The sequence below is a fragment of the Canis aureus genome, chromosome 8, assembly GCF_053574225.1.
Source record: "Canis aureus isolate CA01 chromosome 8, VMU_Caureus_v.1.0, whole genome shotgun sequence".
In the NCBI taxonomy this organism is placed as follows: domain Eukaryota; kingdom Metazoa; phylum Chordata; class Mammalia; order Carnivora; family Canidae; genus Canis; species Canis aureus.
Window position 1 is genome coordinate 18,240,147 of NC_135618.1, and position 17,280 is coordinate 18,257,426.

The following is a 17,280-nucleotide window of genomic DNA, read 5'->3' on the forward strand; positions in this document are numbered from 1 at the left end:
TAAATTGTAAAGTATCAATTTTTTTTTTTTTTTTATCATGGCTTGTGATTTGTGGTTGTTTATCTAAAAAGTCATCACCAAACCTAAGGTCACCTAGGTTTTCCTCTATGTTATCTTTTAGGAATTTTATAGTTTAATGTTTTACATTTATGTGAACATATCTATGATCCATTTTGAGTTCATTTTTCATGAAAATTATCAGATGAGTCTAGATTCTCTTTCTTTTTGGTATATGGATGTCCAGTTGTTCCAGTAGTATTTATTGCAAGGATTATTCTTTACCCATTGAACTGCTTTTGCTCCTTTGTCAAAACACCCCATTCTAGATTACTGTAACTTTATAGCAGGTCTTAAAGTTGGGTAGTTTTAGTTTCTGACTTTCTTCTCCCTCAATATTTGCTGTTTGGTCTGGGTCTTTTGCCTCTCTGTATGAACTTTAGAATCAATTTTTCAATATCCACAAAATAACTTGCTGGAATTTTTACTGGGATTATACTAACCTCTAGAACTGACATCTTGACAATATTGAGTGTTCCCATTCATCACATGGACTATCTCCCTGTTTATTTAGATTTTCTTTGTTTTCTTTCATCAGAGTTATTTTCTTCATATAGATCTTGTACTTTTTTTTTCAGATTTATAACCTAAGTATTTTCAGAGGTGCTAATATAAATGGTATTGTGTTATTAATTTTAAATTCCAAGTGTTCACTGTTGATAATAAGCAAAAAATTGATTTTTTTGGTAAGCTTTGTATCCTGCAACCTTGCTACAATCACTTATTAGTGCCAGGAGTTTTGTTTTTGTTGATTTTTTGAGATTTTCTATGTAGATAATCATGCCATCTGCAAAGAAAGATAATTTTATTTCTTCCTTCCCAATCTATATGTCTTTAATTTCTTTTTCTTGTCTTACTTCATTAGGACTTCTAGTATGATGTTTTATAGAAGTGGTGAGAGCAGATATCATTGCCTTATTCCTAATCTTAGTGGGAAAGCATCTAGTTTTTTACCATTAAGGATGATGTTAGCTGTAGGTTTTCTGCAGCTATTCTTTAAGTTGAGGCAGTACCCATTATTCCTCATTTGTGAGAAGCTTCATCATGAGTAAGTGTTGGATTTTGTCAAATGCTTTTCTTTTTCATTAATTGATATAATTGATGATTTTCTCTTTAGTTTAATGACTTGAGTATAACCTAACTCTCTAAAAGCTGGTATGGCACCTTGCTTTGGAATTAGTTGTTATTTAGTACCTAGTGTTCTCAGTCTGGGACTTTTAGTGGACCTCCCATAGGAAGAGCCCCATTTAGCATCCTGAAACATATGAAGAAGGAGCTCCAAATCAATGATATCCTGATCTGCATGGGGTTCCTGAAAATGCAGGCTTTAAAGAGTTTCAGGTCATCAATCTATTTAATGCAATTCTTCAGCTGATAAAAATCTGGGGATAAAGGAATAAATAATTTTAGAGTCAAAATTTATAGCCTTATAATATTTTTGAACAAAAGAAAGAGGTACTAGCTACTGTGAAAGCTAAACACAACAAAACAAATACTCTGATATTGTTTGGATTAGGAAAATTTATTTTAAAAAAGAAGAAAGAAGAAACTTTTACAGTACAAATTTGAGCCAATGAATCAGCTTGGTGAGATAGCTGTAATAAATATGTCATCTTGTCTATAATCAGAGTAGGCTGAGCCAGTTGAGAGAATAGCTGCCCTTTGTTCAGCAGTTAGTATTTTTGAGCCTGGAGAGAAGGACAGAAATTAAAATATGGAGATTTTTATATTTGTATGATTTATATCAAAAGGATAGAAGCTTTCCTCTATGACCTGGGTTCTGGATGCTAGCATTAAATATTTGTGAATGTGGAAAAGACAAAAGGATTACTAATGCCATTCTCTTAAGAGGTCCTGATGTCCCTCTGTTAATTTCCCTTAGCACAGGTTCAGCTGACTGTGACTTTTCCTCCATTCCACCCAGAATTGAGTATGGTTTGTCTCACGATACATCTTTGATGGTGACTACAGCCACTTCCAGTATGTACCATCCTAGTTTTTGGCCATTCCTCAGCTTGCCCTGAACCCCCACCCCCTTTTTAAAAAAGTTTTTATTTATTGATTGATGAGAGACACACAGAGAGAGGTAGAGACACAGGCAGAGGGAGAAGCAGACTCCCTGTGGTGAGCCTGGTGTAGGACTCAATCCCAGGGTCCCTGGATCCCAACCTGAGCCAAAGGCAGACTCTCAACCACTGAGCCACCCATGTGTGCTGCCCTGACCCTATCATTCCAGGAACAGATTCAATGCCTGGCAGTGAGGCTAACTAGAAAGAGCATGTTTGCCCTTGACCCAAAGATCTAATCTGTGAAATTAAAATAATAGTTAGCTAGTTTGGTCACCCTTCATTGTCTATGATATCTGGTTCAAGATAGCAAATATCTAAACGAGTAAATTTTTGTCAATCTCTACTTTTGTAAGTATATTTTATATATATCATCAAACCTTTTGAGGATATTTCATTTAAAGTTAAGGAATTTTCAAATTTGAGATTTTGTCATTAGCCCAACCAAAGTCTGCAGACAAAAGCTATTACTTTACATTTTGCCCATTTGTTTTTATTATATACTGTCCAGTCCTTCAAAACTAGCATTTCCATTGCTTCTATATATTGAAAAACAGAGAAAAGCTCTCATTCTTGGCTAATCTGCATCTTGAAAAGGACAAATATTTTACTATTATATAAGATGTGATAACTACTAAAATAATGTTAAAAATTAAGTACATAGGGGGCACCTGGGTGGCTCAGTTGGTTAAGTGTCTGCCTTGAGCTCAGGTCATGATCCCAGAGTCCTGGGTTAGAGCCCTGTGTTGGGCTCCCTGCTCAGCAGGGAGTCTGCTTCTCCCTCTCCCTCTGCTCCCCTGCTTGTGCTCTCTTTCTCCCTCTCTCTCAAATAAATAAATAAATAAAAATAAATAAATAAATAAATAAATAAATAAATAAATAAATAAATAAATAAAATCTTCAAAAAATGCTTAGTTGGATGCAAAAGCAACAATTATATCCAGAAGGATTTTAGATGGCTTCACAGAGGAGGTGCCATTACTGCTAGATCTTGAAAGAGGGCTCAGATCGCAGCAAAGAGAAATTGGAGGAAATGTATTCTAGACCAAAGGAAGGGACTGAACAAATATACAATGGTAGTGAGCAAATGCTAGGAATTAGCTGGAGTTCACTATAGCCATAGGTTCATTAAGGATGAGGCTGATAGATGAGTTGGGACCTGAGTTATGGAATTTATTTCCAAGGCATATAGAATATAGAGGCTTTGAAGGTTATTAGCTGTGCTCAGAACAGTACTAAGTTTCACATGCTGACGGCAGGAGGAGAAAGAGTAAAGTGAGGACACTGGAGACAGAGGTCACTTCAGAGATTGCTCCCACAGCTTAGAAGACATATTACTGTTCTACCACTCCAGGGATATGTGGAAGCATTGCTCTGCAGGGTGGTTCAGGGGTTCAGGTTCATTCCATCTTGCTGTTCTGACCCACTAAGAAAGCTTATTTATCTGCAAGGTCAAACCTCAGCTGCTGCCAAATCTTATCTAATAGGAGGGAAAAGAACTGGTGGAGCACATGAGCAAAATTTTATGGCCCAGAATCTCAAGTGACTTACGTGCACTTCTGCTTGTATCTCATATGCAAACAAAATCACATGACCATTGCTAGCTCTAGGAGCAGCTAGAAAAATCTAAGGTCTAGCAAGGCTGTCATGAGCTCATTTTGATAATAGAACCTTATAGTTCGTAGAGCTGACATTTCTATTATTACTGTAAAAATACATGCAACAATATCTGAAACAGATATTTTATTAAAGATTTGTTTATTTATTTTAGAGAGAGAGAGAGAGAGAGTGTGTATGTGGGAAGGAGGGACAGAGGGAAAGAAGCAGACTCCCCACTGAGCATGGAGCCCTACATGGGGCTCAATCTCACAACCCTGAGACTATGCCCTGAGCTCAAATTAAGAGTCAGACATTCAACTGACTGAGCCACCCAGGTGCCTCTGAGACAGATATTTTTATGAGTCCTGAAATTAAACGTGTCCTTTTAAGGGTTGAACCCAAGCTGGGCTAAGTATAGAGGCCCTCTACTTTCTGAAACATAGACACTGATATAGGAGAAGGGTGGACACATGACTATAGCCCACATAAAAAGAGTCCTTCATCACCAACTGGATCAAAGAATCTTCCTCTTTCTCTCTTATTTTTTTGTTGTTATTTTTAATTTTGTTTATGAAGCTATAAAGATATAAATCTAGAGATGATAGGTCTAAGGCTCGCTAATTATTTTGGATGTCTAGCAAGATGTTTTTATTACTTAGCAATGAAAACAAAATTTAGAGACTTTCTTCCAGGTTCCATTATTGTAAATGCTGCAATGAAAAATAGCTTTTTATATTTTATAACTCTAAACAAGAGTATACTACTAGTAAAAGAACAATTATTAAAATAGTTTCTTAAACTTGTTTAAATTTCTAAAACTCAAACTTAAGCTAATGAGTCTTAATCTAATAGAGATGACTTTTTTCATATTTTGTTAATTTAACTCCAAAAATGGGGGTGGCATATTGTTTTAGAAATTGTAGTTTTTGGCACCTAGTGCACTCTTGTTTAAAGCACAGCGGAAGTTCTCAGTCAGGAAGAGTCTCATTTAACATCCTGCTGTACAAAGTTTAGTGAAAAACCGCAAAACAGCATATGTATCAGCCCTTCCAGAAAAGCACAAACATAAAACAAATTTGGTTCAGAAACATTGTGAATGCAACTGTTCAGTTAAAAACTGCATGTTTTGCAAAGTAATAGCCTTGTAGGGACATAATTCACAGGTTTCGGGAATTCTAGAACTGGAGAGTTTAGCCACTGTGACATAAGAGTAGAAACAATCTAAAACCCAAATCACCTTGCATTTGCTGGGCTTTGAAAAATACAGAATAAGAGAAGAGAAATTCAGATCTACATAAAATGTAAGATGATGGAACTTGCTTAGTGGTTTGGCTGTGATAAATATGGTACCTTGCCTGCAAGCTGGTTTGAAAATTGTATCAATAGAAAGTATACCTTAAATTCAATCTTATTGCTCTGAAAACATAAGTCTTAAAGAGAAAAGTGAAATTATAGAGGATTTTAATTTGCAGGATGGATATTTAGGAGAGTCTCCAATAAGACTTGAATAGTAAAGTGCCAGTATAAGATATTTATGAGTTGACAAAAGCGTCTTTTAAGCTATTCTCTCAGTGAACCTTTGTGCTCATTCTCCAAAGAGGTTCAGGCCATGTGCCTCTCTCCTTTCATCCACCCTCACATGCAGTAAGACAGGGGCATTTGTGTGGCTCAGTTGGTTAAGGGTCTGACTCTTGATTTCAGCTCAGGCCATAATCTCAGGGTTGTGAGATGGAGCCTTCCCTGTGTTATGATCCACACTAGGTATGGAGCCTGCTTAAAATTCTTCCTCTCAGGGAACCTGGGTAGCTCAGTGATTGTGCATCTGTCTTTGGCTCAGGTCATGATCCCGAGATCTGGGATCGAGTCCCACATCAGTCTCCTTGCGAGGAGCCTGCTTCTCCATCTGCCTGTGTCTCTGCCTCTCTCTCTCTCTGTGTCTCTCATGAATAAATAAAGAAAGTATTTTTTTAAAAAAAGATTCTTCCTCTCCCTACCCTCCTTCTCTAAAAGAAAAAAAAATTAAGTATATGTTACATGGGGTAAGATAGCTTTGTGTCACATTTCTGATAGTGACCACAGGTGGAGTCCTAGGCCTTTCCGATTCTTTTTTCAGGGGGACCCTTCAAAGATTCAGATTGTTCTGATTCCCCTATAATAGGTTAAAGTAAATGTACTAATGTACTAATGTGAAAAACACCTCACCCTTCTTCTAGAAACCCAATCTGGAGAACATCTGAACAAGTCAGCCGGTGTGACCTCTCTGTAGCCTATGGTTTGGTGTATTGAAGGCATATATAAGTGCACCCTACCTCAAGTGCAGTCCTTTTACACATTTCCAACACGTGTCAGGAATGATCCATCTTAAGTGGAGGAATTGTTAAATTTCTAACTTAAATGTGAGGTCTCATTATTAAATAGTACACATCCAAAGCCTCTTCAAGTCCAATTTATAAAGGGAAATCATTACTCCTCTGGCTTAAGATTTCCTTTTTTGTCATTTTGGGGCATCAGAAAGTTCACACAATTAAAGAGGTTAGACTTCGTTATTTGGGTGCATTAATTATCCATACAAGCTACCCTAGAGAAGAAAGCAGGATCTAACAATATCTGAATTTCTAAGTGTGCATTGGTCAGTATACACTTTACATCTATAAACTTTATATAGTGTTGTGTCCCCCAAAGATTAATACATAAGTTTTAGGAACAAGAGCTAGAATAATGAGTGGACTCACCATCATGCACAATGATATCCTGAGGGAATTTATGCTTCCTGTCCCTGGAAACTGGAAACTTCTAATAACTATTAAATAAATTGAATCAGTGAAATTTTTTTTTTAAATAAAACCTCTAGGCTTAGATAATTTAACTCTGATTACTACAAACAAACATGTAATAATAGTCTTTACATAAATTTTTGTTGGGCATCAAAAATGAGGCATGTTATCCAATTCATTATTTGAGAAAATACTTAATACCAACGACGACCATAGTTGTATAAAAAAAAGTTTATGTCAATTGTAAATACGGAGGCAAAAATTCTAAATCAGTTATTAGCAAACAATGCAATCCCTATCAAAATTGTAATGCCATTTTTCCAAATTACAGAAATTCCAATGACAGAAATAGAAAACGTAATCCTAAAATTTATATGGAACCACAGAAGATCCCAAATGGCCAAAGCAATCCTAGAAAGCAAAACAAAGCTAGCAGCATCACATTTCCTGATTTCAAACTTTAGTACCAAACTATAGCAATCAAAACAGTGTGAGACTAGGATAAAAATACACATATAGTCTAATGGAATAGAATTGAGAGCCCAGACATAAACCCATGCATGCACAGTCAACTAATATTTGATATGGAAACCAAGAAGTTTCAGTGGGGAAAAAGGATTGCATGGTGAACTCACTAAATGGTGTTGGCAAAAGATATAACCACATGCAGAGGAATGAAATTGAACCTCTATTTCACTCACAAAACCCCACTCAAAATAGATTAGAGAATCATCACATGCAAAACTGAAAACTATAAAACTACTAGAAGGAACCATAGGTCCAAAGCTCCTTGGCAATAGTCTTGGTAAAGATTTTGTCAGATAACACCAAAAGCTCCAGAAACAAAAGTAAAAATAAGTGAGACTACATCAAACTAGAAAGCCTCTGCAGAGCAAAACAATCAGCAAAATAGAAAGACAATATATGGAATTTGAGAAAATACTTGTAAATCATCTATTTGGTAAAAGGCTAATATCCCAATATAAAAGAAATTCATGGGGCACCTGAGTGGCTCAGTCAGATAACCATCTGCCTTCAGCTCAGGCCATGATCCCAGGGTCCTGGGGTCAAGCTCTGCATCAGGCTCCCTGCTCAGTGGGGAGTCTTCTCCCTCTGCCTGCGCCCAAACCCCCGTGCTTGTGCTCTCCCTCTCTCTCTCTCCCTCTCTCAAATAAATGAATAAAATCTTAAACAACAACAACAACAATAACCTCATACAACTCAATAGTAAAGAAATGGTTGTGGTTGGTGGCAGGAGGACAATACTGAACCTCGTTTTCCTGGACCAGGCCATGAGGGTCCTTCCAGAGGAAGCTTTTACAAAGAGCAGAGAAATCCTCACTCAAATGTTAGTCTCTTATCAAAAATACCTGCCAGCCCAAGGATTGCCCCCAAGTTATGGAAGACAAATCCAACAGCCCTGTCTACTGACATATTGCCAAAAAGGGCCACTGGTAGTATGAGGATCTCTGTGCTTTCTACCACCCAGGAGTCCAGGGCCTTCTCAGTGAGACTGTGTCTTCACATCCAGGATGGAAGGAGCCCTTTGTGACCTAGCCATGTATTTCCCTGTGGCCCTGTGATGGCTACTGTGAGGCTGTTCCATGATTTCACAACCCTGAGATCATCACCTTACCCCCCGCAGTCACTGACACCCACCTATATCTGCCACCTCCCCCATTTGGGGTCCAGAGTTGCATTTCATCATTGGTAGCCAGTGTATGGTCTTTCTTTTGATCCAGCCTCCAGAGACTCACCTTCAGGACCCCATCTTTGCCCCCTTCAACTGCCTCCTGAATCCTCTTCCCCCTCGCCAACTGACTTCTGGATAAGAAACCTCTTTAATGCTGTTTCTTGTGCATCTGTCCACCCAGCCCCCAGTACTGCTCTCCATTCCTGAGAGCCCTGGAGCAGTTTCCTATCATTCCCTTCTTCTAGCTGCTTATTTAAAGTCCTGTTTATGTGATAGCCCCTACTCCCAAAGTTACTAGGTGTTCTGTGAAACTCACCAAGTTGACCTTGGGTCAAGTATAGATGACTGGTGCAGAGTTACTCCCTGAAAGGCCACTCCCCTTGTTTTTGGACTTTGTAGTTTCTGTATTGGTGGCATGATCCCCACTGCTCTGGTCTGGGATCACTGTGCTTTGTGAAACTGTGCATCCCCTCCTAGGTAGCCTTTCTCAGTGTCCACAGCATCTTTGTGACTTCCCAACACTAGAGTAAGCTTTTCTGCAAAAATGAATGAGGCTCTTGGTGCCCGCTTTTCTGCATCTCGCAATATGGGAGAACTGTGAAACTTTCTACAAGACTGCTTCCCTGGTCTCCTCTCCCCATTCTCTTGGTGTTGAGTTCTCTGGGTTTGGCACAAGCCCATGAGATGTCTTCTAACGTCTCTCACGGGCTACCATATCTCCTCTCCGGCCCACTTCAGTTAGAGTACATCATTGTGAGGCCACCAGCCCTTTGATCAGAATTCTGTGAATCTCCACCCGGCCTACCTTTGGGTGGAACCTGGCTGGATGGTACTGTTGCCCTCATCCAACCTTCCCTACATCCCTCGCACTGCTTTTCTGTGAAAAGGGCAGTGGACAGGTTTGGTTTTGAACTGGCCCTAAGGAAATGGATCAGGAGTTATGTGGGCAAGAGGGAAGATGAGAGCTGTTAGAGAACTGAATATGAATATTTTTTTCATTTTAACATTTTTTATATTAGTAATAAATGCAGTGGAAACAAATAAATAGTATCATTTTATTTCAGCAGAGGTAGCCTGAACTTATTGAAAAAAACTATAGTAGAATGAGAGGTGTGCGGTATTATGGCATTTAAAAAAACTATTTAAATGTCATAATTGGCCTCTGAGCCAAATGTAGTGACTGCGTTCCTGGGTAACTGCCACAGGAAGAAGTTTGAGGAATACAGGGCATATAGATGGTCCACTCCCTTAGAGAGAACAGGGTGGCAGGTTCAGATGAGCATGCATGTCCTTTCTGCCTCAAGGAGACCTGTCTGTACCAGTTCCTAAAACCGTATCCTTCCTTTTGAGAACTCTAGACAGACATTAATATGGTGAAAACATGGTAAACTGAGGCCCATAAGGATGGAAGCTCTCATATTTATTCTAATGTTTTTTTGAAAACTGGTGTTTATGTGGTGGGCTATTGCTGGGAGCTAAAGATAAGATGATAAAGAAGACCAAGTACCCGAGAGAAAGAGACAGAGGAGGGGATACAGCTGTAAATAGGTCATTTCAATTTCACAATTAGATAAAGAGTGTTCTGATAGGGGTGACAATAAGGAATACAGAGGAGGAATATATCATCTAGCCTTGGGCAGTCAGGACTTGAGAAGGGATAGAAGCTAGCATATAAGGAGAATGTGGTTAAGCAGAGCTGTTTTTTTGTTTTGTTTTGTTTTGCTTTAAAATATTTTATTTATTTATTCATGAGAGACAGAGAGAGAGAGAGAGCGAGCTAGAGACACAGGCAGAGGGAGAAGCAGGTTCCACGCAGGTAGCCTGATGTGGGACTTGATCCTGTGTCTCCAGGATCATGCCCTGGGCTGAAGATGGCGCCAAACCGCTGAGCCATCGGGGCTGCCCCAGGAGCAGAGCTGTTTTAAGAAGTCTGCATACTATCTACAAAGGCCCAAAGTCCAAAGATAACATGTGCACCTTGGAGAATCACAAGTAGTTTATTCTAGCTACATCACATTTTAAAGCATGAGGCAGCTAGAAAGGAATTCCAGGAAAATCTAGTTGATTCTGAAGAACCATTTTCTTCTAATTCACCCCTTTTATAAGCATGGGACCGGAACTTAGGGGCATTCCGGCAAACTTCCCAGGTGACCATATATCAAAAAAAAAAAAAAATTAGAGTGATGTATACTATGGTGACTATCATCAATGATAGTGTAGTATGTATTTGGGAGTTGCCGAGAGAGGGCACCTGGGTAGCTCAGTCAATTAAACATCTGCCTTCGTCTGGCTCAGGTCATGATCCCAGGGTCTGGGGATCAAGTCCCTCATCTCCCTGCTCAGCGGGGAGTCTGCTTCTCCCTCTGCCCCTCCCTCTACTTGTGTTCTTTCTCTCATAAATAAATATCTTTTAAAAAAGGAAGTAAAAAAAAATAATAAAAAAAAAGGAAGTTGCCAAGAGGGTAAATCTTAATAGTTCTCATCACAAGAAAACGAATTATAAATTTGTGTAGTGATGGATGATAACTAGACTTGTGGTGATCACTTCCTGGTATATACAAATGTTGAGTCATTATGTTGTATACCCGATACTAATATACTATCATATGTCAATTACACCTAAGTAAACAAGAAAAGAACTAGAATACTGAAAGGCCATAATTAAAACAAGATTAGAATGTATATCTTTTTTTTTTAATAAAAATTTTATTTATTTACTCATGAGAGAGACCGAGAGAGGCAGAGACATAGGCAGAGGGAAGAGAAGCAGGCTCCATGCAAGGAGCCCAATGTGGGACTCGATCCTGAAACTCCGGGATCACATCCTGGGATCATGTCCTGAGCCAAAGGCAGATGTTCAACCGCTGAGCCACCCAGGCATCCCTAGGATGTATATCTTATGATTTCCAGCTCCCTGTTGTAATCAGCAGATTCTTCCTATTGCATTCAGGTATACTGCTTCAAGAAGCACAAACACTCCCATCCTGTCATTAAATGTTCTCTTTCCATGTACTATTATTTTAGTTTTAATTTTAGTAATTTTATGTCTTCATTTCTAAATATGTAAAGATATATGCCATGCAAATTGTAAGAGGCATGGAAGATGATATATGTGTGGAGGCCGAGAAAAATTAAGGCCATTCCACCTCAGGTTTAGCATTAGCACAAGTACAGCCATCTTAGGCCCCTGGGAATAAGAGCTGAACTTTACAGGAAAAACTGCAGAATATCCTAGGCAGGGAATCCCATATCAGAAAGACAACAAAACTCAGAATGCCCTCGTCAGAGAATCCCATATCTAATCCCATATCGGAAAGACAATATAGCTCAGAATGACCTCGGCAGAGAATCCCATATCAGATCTTAAGAAACTCCCCCACCCTTTCCCTATATTGGAAAGAAAAAACTTTTTTTTTCTCCACCCCTTCTGAAAATCCCCAAGACGAGCCCATAAAAAACCAGCTGTAACCCACTTCGGGGTCCAAGCCCCTGCTCTGCTGTATGGAGTATACTTGGACCCAAGCTCGAGCTTGTAAACTCTCGTGTACTTGCATCAGTGTTGGCTCCTTGGTGGTTTCTCGGATTCACAATCTTGGGCACAACAATATGATTTAAAGTTAGCCATACTCTCAAGTCTCATGTCAACTACCCAGGTCCATCCTCAGTTGTGACCATACTACTAGTTTATTCTGTATTTTTCCTGAGACAGATAAAATATACATATATATTCATTATATTTTTTATAAAAGATTATTTATTTATTTGAGAGACAGAAAGAGAGAGAACATTAGCACAGAGGAAGGAGGAGAAGCAGACTCCCTGCTAAACAGAAAGCCTGACTTGGCTGAATCCCAGGACCCTGGGATCATGACCTGAGCTGAAGGTAGATGCTTAACAGACAGCCACCCAGGTGCCCCATTTATTCATTATATTTAAATTTACTAGTAGCAACTATGTTTACTCTCTGCATCTTTGTTTTTTCACTTTATGCTAAATCTGGAGATTTTCCCGTATTAGTACAAACAGAATTTTCCCTTTCATTGTGGTGACAATGGAATATTCTTTTATATAAATGCCCCATGATTTCTATTATCAGTACCCGACAGAGAGACAGGTTTTTTGTTTTTTTTTTTTTGTTTTTTGCCATACACAAGTGCTATAACATATACCCTAGTATGTATGACATCTGGCACATGGACAATGAAATCTATAAGATAAATTCCTAAATTTGACCTTGCTGGATCAAAGGTATGTGCATTTACTTCCTTGATATATAATTGTTCCAATTTCCAATTACTAGAAAATATGGGAGATTTTCTATTTCTCCAAATCCTTGGCAACCTAGTATCCCATCAAATGTGTTTTTCTGTGCCAATCTTAGAGATGAAACAGGATCCTCATAACTTTATTTTGCATATCTCTTATTAGTAAAGTTGAATATATTTCATTTCTTCTAATATATTTGCCCAGTGAGAGAAAGAAACTGGCTTAAAGAAATCATATCATTTTTTCCTGATATATATTAAAATGCATTCCTCATTTTGCCCCATTTCTATTTTTACTTTGCTTATGTTTTTCTATGAAGATCATTTTTTTCTTAGATAGTTGATAGTTCAGTTTATCAGTATTTTCTTTTATCCATCTAACTTATTTTACTTAGTATAATACCCTCTAGATCCATCCAGGTTGTCTCTAATGGCACAATCTCATCCTTTTTCATGGCTATGTAATATTCCATTGTATATGTATACCACATCTTCCTTATCCATTCATCTATTAATGGACACTTAGATTGCTTCCATATCTTAGCTATTGTTAATAATACTGCAAAGACCATAGGGGGACATGTATCTTTTTGAATTAGTGTTTTTGTTTTCTTTAGGTAAATACTCTGAAGTGGAATTATTGAATCATATGGTGTTTCTATTCTTAATTTTTGAGGAGCCTCCAAATTGTTTCCAAAGTGGTTGTACCACTTTACATTCCCACCAACAGTGTGTGAGGGTTCCTTTTTTCCACATCTTTGCCAACACTTGTTATTTCTTGTATTTTTTATTTTAGCCATTTTGACAGGTGTAAGGTGACATTTCACTGTGGTTTTGATTTGATTTCATTTCAAATTGAACCTTAAAAAAACACAGATGACCAAACAAACAAACAAACTGAACCAGACCTGTAAAATACAGAAAACAAACTGATAGTACACCAGAAGGGAGGAAGGTGTGAAGATGGACAGAATGGGTGAAGGGAGTGGGACATACAAGCTTCCAGTTATGGAATGAATAAGTCAGGGGAATAAAAGGCAACATAGGGAATACAGCCAATGATATTGTAACAGCAATGTATGGTAACAGAGGCTGGCTACGTTTGTGGTGAGCATAGAGCAATGTATAAACTTGAGAAATCACTACATTGTACACCTGAAACTAATGTAACATTGCATGTCAACTACATTCAAATAAAAACATTTAAAATATATTTTCTTTTATCTATTTTCATTATTTCATACTTAGAAAGGTATGAAATACCTTTACCTATCTATTCCAATATTGTTTTTTAACTCCATCCCCTATTATTTAATTTTATGGTATAATTTTTCATGTTTATATCTTTGAAGCATCTGAAATTTACTTGGTATAACATGTAAAGGAGACCTCAACTTTTCTTTTTCAGATGGCTACCTATAGTTCAAACACCATTTGCTGAATACTCCATATTCCTTCACAAGAGAATATGCCCAAATTATCATCTGCTGAATTTCTGCATCACTTTCACCAATTTTCTGTGTCTGTTTTGTGACTGTTTCAATATTCAGATGTTAGTACCACAATGCTAATTGTTGGGATGTTTTAACATGTGGTTAAAGCTAGTTCCCTCTCATTTGTCTCTTTTGCAGGATTGCACTGGATATTTTTGCTTGGGGCTTTTCCATAAAAACTTTAGAATTAAAGTGGAAACCACTCTCTGAAAAATTATGTTTGACGTATTTTTTGGATCAAATTAAATGTACCTAACTAGTTTAAATAATACTGACATTTTAATTTCTGTCAATTTTTGTTTCTTACATATAGCACTTAAAAATTTCTTCATATAAATTTTACATACTTCATGATAATTTTATTCTGCAGTATCATATTGGTTTTGATGGTACTGCAAGTTTGGTCTTTTATTCCACTCTGTCTTTTAACCTGTTTCTCATTTCTTCAAGTTAATTTAATCAATAATAAGTTTGTATTTTCTGGGTAAGGCCTTCATATATTTAGATAGTCACTTTAGTTTTAAACTTATATTAAATGAAATTAAGATGATACATCTCACTTAAAAGTGAGTCACAGCATAACAAAACAAGCTTCATTTTATAATTTCCTCAATGGGAATTCTGAGCCTATTTCATTTGTGATCTCAGAATTTTAAATCTTTCAACAAGCAATTTTTCTTGGATTTATAAAATTTTCACTTTTGAAAATTCTGTTATCAAGTTGGGTTTCATAGTTAATACTAGCAGCTAAGCTAAGCATATCCATCTACTTTTCTAACTTTGTAGTATTCTTTGATGGGGTTTTTCAATATTTCTATATGTTTGATCTGGATGAGAAGACTATCTATGACTTATAATTTCCCAAGATTTGCTCAGGATCATCTTGCTGAGGGTGGGGAACTGTTGGGGCTAAGTCAAGACTGAGAACTATCACAGAAATGTGTTCCAGTTCTAATGATGCCCTTTGGGAAAGAATGTAGGTTTGATTCTAATGAATTCTCAGTTCTACTTGAGGTAGCATGTCCACACCCAACTACAAAAAAAAAAAAAAAAAAGTAAATTGCTAGCAATGTGTAGAAAACAGGTAATTGAGCTGCATGTTGGAATAAAGAAGACCATTCTCATACTTTATAGAGTAACTCCTACAGATCTGGAAACAGATGCAGCAAGTTATAGGGCTTTCAGAATGCTATATTTCATATCAAGCATAATTTGATACTTTCAAGATACAGTAGATCTATTTTAGATATAACTGATGGATGTACAGATATCCTAAGGACTATAGGACTAACATTTTACTCACTTCAGACAGTTCGAAAACATACTATAGTCACTATAAACAGCAGCCTAGCAACCTGGGGATGCCATGTGTTCACTTCAAAGACTAACACTACAGAAAGTGCTAGAGTCTTGTGGATTTAAGGACCTTAGCAGAATCCAGATGGATCTGAGGCATTAAGTGAATCATATGGATTCTCCCAAGGATCATCATTTTTATTAGGTTTGGCCCTTCTCTTCCTGAAGAACCAGGGCACTGTCCATTGACACTGCCCAGGCTCTGTGCAGGCTTACCTTCAACTTGCACTTCAACATTTTTTCCTGTTTCCTACAAAGGTTTTCTCTTTCCCTCTCCAACTTCTCTCTCAGCTGGGCTATGTTTTCTTTGAAGCTTCTCTCTTCCGCCTCCAGTTTTTGCTGTTGCTCCTGTATTTCTGTCTTAGCATTGCCTGTTCCTTCTCAGCTGCCTCCTTCAAATGTTTTAGAGAGAGAAGAAAACAACACTCAGGTCTGATGATTTTATTTTGTGATATTTTGTCTTGTTGCAACTGCAAATTTGGCCTTTTCTTACATTTATCTTTTAATAAATAAAAGTAATCATTAGTAAGCACAGTTATCTTTCAACTTTTGTTAGAAGAAACTAATATGACTCATGCTTTCAAAGGATGTCACAGCATCACAAAACTCATTTTATTAATCCCTAAAAGGAATTCTGAACCTATGTCATTATGAGCCCTAAATTTTCATCCCCACACCAGGTAACTCAATAGGATCTGGCGTTTCTTCACCTAACACTCCATTGATCACATCAAAGATCCATGGACCCAATGAACACTTTTCTTCTTTATTTGCTGCAATCTCTTTTTTTTAGTAGCTGTATCTCTGTATGCAACTTGTCAGATTTCTTTTGACACCCTTCATTAAGAAGTTCTTGGATCTATAAAAAAGAAGGAGTCCACTTTAGAAAATCTTCTATTATCGAGAGGAAGGGTTTTGAGTTTAACAGTTTCAGCATTGAAGCACTGTCCACTGCTCTATCATCCAAGAGTGCTCTTTGATGAGTCTGTCCTGTAAAGTGGGATTATGCATGGTTTACACCTTCCCACAATTCCCTTAGTACCATCTCACCACGAGTGGGGTCAGTCTAGGTCAGACCTGAGAACTATCCTCACCAGATGAATTCCAGCACTGAGGATGTCCTTCAGAGGCATGAAGGATTAATTCTATCTCAGTTCTACTGAGGCAGCATGAACACACAGATCTAACAAATAATGGGAACTGCTGCCCCCCTCTAGAACACTAGTTATCAAGTGCCAGGTTGAATTGAAGAATTAATTTTCCTCTGTACTTTGGTGGATGACACACAGATCTGGAAACAAATTCAGCAAATTTTAGAGCTTTCAGATTCCTGTATTTCAAATCTCATCCGATACTTTTAAGACAAGATGGAGTTCTTTCAGGTCTGTTTGATGGTTTAACCAAGAATCCTAAGGACTAGTGGACTAAGGCCCTATTTACCCAGGGTCCAATGAGACTACCCTAACAATCCCCATAAACAGCAGCCCAGCACCCAGCAGATGTTAACTGCACACTGCAAATTCTCACACCACATATGGCACTGGACTTTGTGTATTTAAGGGCCTCAGCAGAGTCCAGATGAATTTGAGGTTTCAATGAATTATATGTCTTTATGATTCTCCCTGGGATCTTGATTTTTATTAGTTTGGGCCCTCTTTTTTCTGAGGAACCAGGGCACTGTCTATTAGGCACTGCCTAGGCTCTGGTGCAGGCTTACCTTCAGCTTGTGCCTCAACATTTCCTTCTCCAACTTCTCAGTTAACTGGGCTGCGCTTTCTCTACAGCTTCTCTCTTCAGCCTCCAGTTTTTACTGTTGCTCCTTGTATTTCTGTCTTAGCAGCACCTGTTGCTTCTCAGCTGCCTCCTTCAAAGCCCACTCAGCTGTTCCACAAATGTTTTAGAGAAGAAGAAAACAACACTCATGTTTGATTCTAGCCTCCTCAGCACAGATATGAAACTGACTTTGAAAAGGTAGCT

General features: G+C 37.9%; 1 long non-coding RNA gene and 1 pseudogene across 1 annotated transcript; one reads left to right on the top strand and one right to left on the bottom strand.

Annotated features, from left to right (window-relative positions):
- Positions 1 to 1,568: 1,568 nt before the first annotated feature.
- The window catches only part of LOC144318230 (guanylate-binding protein 4-like), a 28,511-nt pseudogene continuing 12,799 nt past the window's right edge, over positions 1,569 to 17,280 (bottom strand).
- LOC144318410 (uncharacterized) lies at positions 10,651 to 14,164 on the top strand. Its single transcript, XR_013384301.1, has 2 exons — positions 10,651 to 12,099; positions 13,863 to 14,164. It is a non-coding gene; the product is annotated as an uncharacterized LOC144318410 (long non-coding RNA).